Genomic DNA, 5,462 nt, shown 5'->3' on the forward strand with positions numbered 1-5,462 from the left:
CTGTGAAAATACAGACAAAAATGTCCTACATATTTTCAAATTTAGGGCAGCACACTTCATCATCAGTGTAATTGTGTGGTTTTTAAAGATGATTAGGGGAGAATTCATTGTGGCAGTAGGTTATTAGTCCTTCACATTAAAACTGTATGTGCAGCAGTCTACCCTAAACAGGCTTGTTTGTGGGTTTATAAATGAGCATTTAAGAGTTGCATTTTGTTATAGTGCTCCTCTAATATTTTGACATACAATACCATCCAAAGGATTTTTTGATGTTGTCGTCGTCAGAAAGATTTTATGTTGTTTCTGAAAGAAAGTTCTTTGAACTTTCTGTTCATCCAAAACTCCTGAAAATTGTATCATGGTTTCCTCAAAAATATTAAGCAGCACAGCTGATTTCAACATTGATGATAATAAGAAATAAGCAAATCAGCATATTGGATTGATTTCTGAAGGATCATGTGACACTGAAGACAGAAGTAACAATCCTGAAAATTCAGCTTTGACATCACAGGAATAAATTAAATTTTAAAATAAAGAACGGTTATTTTAAATTTGTTAGAATATTTCAAAATATTTCCATTTTTAATTTAATCAAATAAATGCAGCCTTGGTGAGCATAAGAGCTCCAACAAAGGTTGGAATGTTAGTGTAAATATTGCATGTTTCCTAACATCATATTTCTTTTTTCTTCCACAGAAAAAGTAATTTGGAATGGCATGAGGGTAAGTAAATGATGACAGAATTTTCATTTATCTCTTTCAGATTTGTTCAATATGCCATATGTTATCCTGTTGCCATTTTATTTTGTCTTATCCACTCTTCATGCATTTACGGATGGTTAGTTTGAGAGTACCACTTATTTTAATGTAATCTCAACTAAAACAGCACAGCTAGCTATTTATAGTGAACGTGTCATAGCTTGTGCTGTTCAGGATACAGTCTGCAAAATTAACACCTCCACAGATTTCAATTTTCCCCAGTACCCATGCTGAGACATCAAGAGCATGATTTACCTTTAGATGACTGTAGGCCAGAAAGTGTAGTGTTGCTTTTTCAGTGTCCTCTTACAACACACTACAGCAATTGACTTAATCCTAGCAGATTCATTTTTAGTGCACCTTTCATTGTGTCAGTAGTGGAAACATGTAGGCAGCTACACATGGCTGGCTCTGTGAACCCACAACACTCCTCTGTCTGGATGGGAGAATTTTGGGTAAGAAAATGTAGTGTCTAGCAGTGGAATGTTAGCCTAGTGATGGCCAGCAGTTACTTACCTGCACTAGGAAAATGTGAGAACAAAAGGTAATCAGGATTTTTCACCTCTTCAAAGCACACGTCAATCTGACCCTAACGATCGGCCCTGTGCAGCCGTACATCTGGTGCAGATGTAGCACACTCTCTCGCTTTCTCACAGGATCAGGAGAGCTGGATGTCTGCCAAGCAGTGAATGTGCTTCCTGATGTCTGTGGCCAGCAGATAGAGTAAACACACACAGGTACTAGAACTTGAGCCAAAAGCCATCAGCACCCCAACTGCAAGAGGCCAGGCCTCAGTGATGTGGGTGATCACTTCAAACAGAATCTAAGGAACGTGTAAAACACATGGCATTCAATCACAGGCGTTTGTGACCAGGTGCAGAGAGGTGTGCAGTATTACAGCTCAATGCCAAAATGCTGATTAAACTTATGGAACATGTCAAAGATCACAAGCATAATGTATAAGACAGATTTGAAAATCTAAGTCAACCGAGGTCAAGCTCATGTCACCTTTGAAATGTTTTCCCCCATTTAGTCACATTGCCATGCGGTGAGGTATTTCTTTAACTTCACTCAGTCACAGAGTAGTGCGATATATAATGTAATTAAATATTTAATGTTACGTAGAAATGTCACTATTATTTACTTGTTTGTGTAAGGTCCGCGTACCTGGCCCAACGAAGGTATCCAGTGGCGGATGAAGGTCTCTTGCGTGTTCGGTCTTTTCAGCGCGCAGAGTTATTCAATTTTAGGTTTAACTCAATCTGACTCCATTTTAGTATCTGAATTCTAATTTAGGTTGAAAGGCACATTGGTTGTTTGTCGGTCTCTGATTATTCTTACATTAACTTATTCTAATTAACTCTTTACTTTGTATTTTTTCTCGTTCATTAGGAATCTGTGTCGCTTAGGATGCCTCACGGCGGCCGCTGTGCGTGGGCTCCACGATCACAAAACTCGCCATTCTAATCCTTATTCAGAGGTTTGTGGCTAATGTTTAGCCCCCTACAGCTACCCATGTAATATTCCGACATTATGTTCTTCTAGACCACCTTTGTCTAGACCCCGACAGCTGACAGCTTCGTACAACTTAATTAATACTCAAAATATTAATCAGCGGTTCTTCTAGACCCTTAGTCTAGACCCCAATAGTTATTATAACTACGTACAACTTAATTAAAGCTGAAATCATACACATGGTTAACGTAACTGAGTACAACTTAAATTAAGGTCAAGTGGTTAGTCAGAAATTTAGAATCTCACCTGATGCGCCCATGCTTCATCTCCTGAGATCTAATGTGCACTTAACCCTGGACGCAGATTTGCGGACAACATAAGCCTTCACTTAATCTACTTGAGAAAATAACTTCAGAGTAATCAGAATGAATTAAATGTAACAATTTATTATCAGTCAGGTAAATATGTATTATGCCAATTATCTCCACAGCCAATTCAACGATATCAAATCAATACAAGACATCAAACTCTCAACGACGAATCTAAGAGTAAAATGCATATCTGAGATTAAATGTATTAGATGTATTAGAAAAATACATAGTACAGAGTATGTGGAGGTACTCTGTACTACGGGCATTCTCGTTACAGAATCGCGCTGACCCTTTTGCTGCAGTCCTTTAAATACCAAACCTAAAAAAGACATCCTCCAAATGGAGGCCTGTACAAACAATTGGAATTTGCATTAAGCCAGGTCCCAGACCTGGGTGCTCTACACCTCAATGGGAACAAAAGGTAATTTGCATGGGATTGCTCTCTATGGTGATCAAAGTTTCTCTTAACTCTTAGGATCTGTATTATCTTTTAGTAAGATTAAGACCATTGTACCACTTGCCCTGAAACTATTCAAATGAAACCAAACATGACTGTAAATCTTATTTGCATTCATTTAGAACATTATATTCTTGACCAGTTTGAGTGAATCCAGTGGAGGGAGGAGATGAAAAGGCACAGATGCATATGTGAGAGAGGCGTTTCCCGCACCACCCCTCTGTGGGGTGTCCTGAAGATGCCAGTGCATTGTTTGCCTCTCAGGAGATCAAAGTATTCTAGTTTCTTTTATCCTTACATTAGCGTCTGAAAGAGAAACTCCAATAAATGCATATGGAATAAGGTAAGACACAAAAATAACTGTGTCTGTGCCTTTTCAAAAGAAGGTTTGCACTGACACAAGCTTTTAGTGCATCTCACAGCAAAAGTTGTTGATGTCAGTTAGTGAACATATTCATATGTGTTCTTTTGACATTACTACATAAGAGGCTCCTTCAGCTTTTATAATATTATGAGATTTATTGCTGTGCTGCTGAAGTTCAGTTCAGCTGAAAAAACTAAAAAACTAGTTAAAGAGTTTGGTGCAAATCACAAAATTCTACTGACCTTAATGTATATCGATCACTCCTCTCTTCATTCTCTGCTAATGTCTCCATTGCTAAAAGGACATACTATCACAACAAAATTAACAATTCGCCTAACTCTCGCATCTTTAAAACATTTTCCTCCCTCCTTTATCCTCCTCCACCTCCTTCATCAACTCTAACAGCTGACGACTTTGCCACATTCTTCATTAATAAAATTACAAATCTCAGTGCACAATTTGCCACACCACAAACTGTCAAACATATCTTACCAGCAAACATTGTTGTATAATTTTCCTTGTTCAAAATAAATTGCTAGAGAGGTTTTGAAGACAGTAGACTTCAATCGATCAAACAACAAAGTCGAGTTACAGTTTGCCAAAGGTAACTCCAGAATGTCTTTTCTACACACACACATATATATATATATATATACAGTGGGGAAAAAAAGTATATAGTCAGCCACCAATTGTGCAAGTTCTCCCACTTAAAAAGATGAGGCCATGAGGCCTCATCATAGGTATACCTCAACTCTTACCATAGGCAGAATGATCAATAGCTGCCATGTATATTTCTAGGTCCTGAACAGATTCTTTCCATATATGCAGGGTCTTCAAGTTTTAAATAGTTCACTCAGTAACACACAGTTACTACACACAGTCTCTTTAAATAATAATAGTAGAATAATGTCTTCTTATCTATAAGCATAATTATATGTATTATATTGATAGTAGAATAATGTCCTTATTTATAGGCATAATTATATGTATCTATATAGGCATTAAGACCACTGAAAATCTTCTACAACATACACTCGTTTTCATCCTTCTCCACTCTCTGAGGCAGAAGTCTCTAAACTCATCCTTTCCAATCATCCTACTACTTGTCCTCTTGATCCTATTCCAGCTCATCTCCTTCAAGCCATTTCTCCTGTAGTTGTACCTGCACTCACTCACATCATAAACACATCCCTTCACACTGGTGTTTTTCCCTCAGCATTTAAATAGGCTCGTATAACCCCACTTCTTAAGGAACCCACCATTAACCTATCTCTTTTAGAGAACTACAGACTGGTTTCCCTTCTACCATTCATTACAAACACAATTGAATGAGTTGTGTTCAACCAAGTCTCAGCCTTTCTCACACAGAACAACCTCCTGGACAGCAACCAATCTGGCTTCAGAAGTGGACATTCGACCGAGACTCCATTGCTCTCAGTTGTTGAAGCCATTTACATTTACATTTACATACATAACTCCTTCAAAAACAGCTAGAAACCTTGGAGATGTGATTGATGAAAAGCTGAATTTCTCAGACCACATTGCTAAAATGTATAAATAAAATGTTGTATAAAGCAGATTTGCTTTATACAACATTAGGAAGATCAGGCCCTTTCTTTCAGAACATGCAACACAACTCCTTGTTCAAGCTCTTGTTCTATCCAGACTGGACTATTGCAATGCTGTCTTGGCAGGTCTTCCAGCCACTTCTATCAAACCTCTACAATTAATTCAAAATGCCGCTGCAAGATTAATCTTTAATGAGCCGAAAGAACGCATGTCACTCCTCTGTTCATCAATTTGCACTTGCTACCAATAGCTGCTCGCATAAAATTCAATGCATTAATGTTTGCCTACAAAACCACCACTGGCTCTGCGTCCCTTTACCTAAATTCATTACTTCAGAGTTATGTGCCCTTAGAAGCTTGCATTCTGCAAGTGAACGGCGTATTATTGTGCCATCTCAAAGAGGCACAAAATCAATTTCACTGACTTTTTCATTAACTGTTCCCTCCTGGTGGAATGACCTGCCCAACTCAATCCCAGCAGTCCTTAGC

The sequence above is a fragment of the Sinocyclocheilus grahami genome, unplaced genomic scaffold, assembly GCF_001515645.1.
Source record: "Sinocyclocheilus grahami isolate Dianchi unplaced genomic scaffold, SAMN03320097.WGS_v1.1 scaffold2565.1, whole genome shotgun sequence".
NCBI lineage: Eukaryota > Metazoa > Chordata > Actinopteri > Cypriniformes > Cyprinidae > Sinocyclocheilus > Sinocyclocheilus grahami.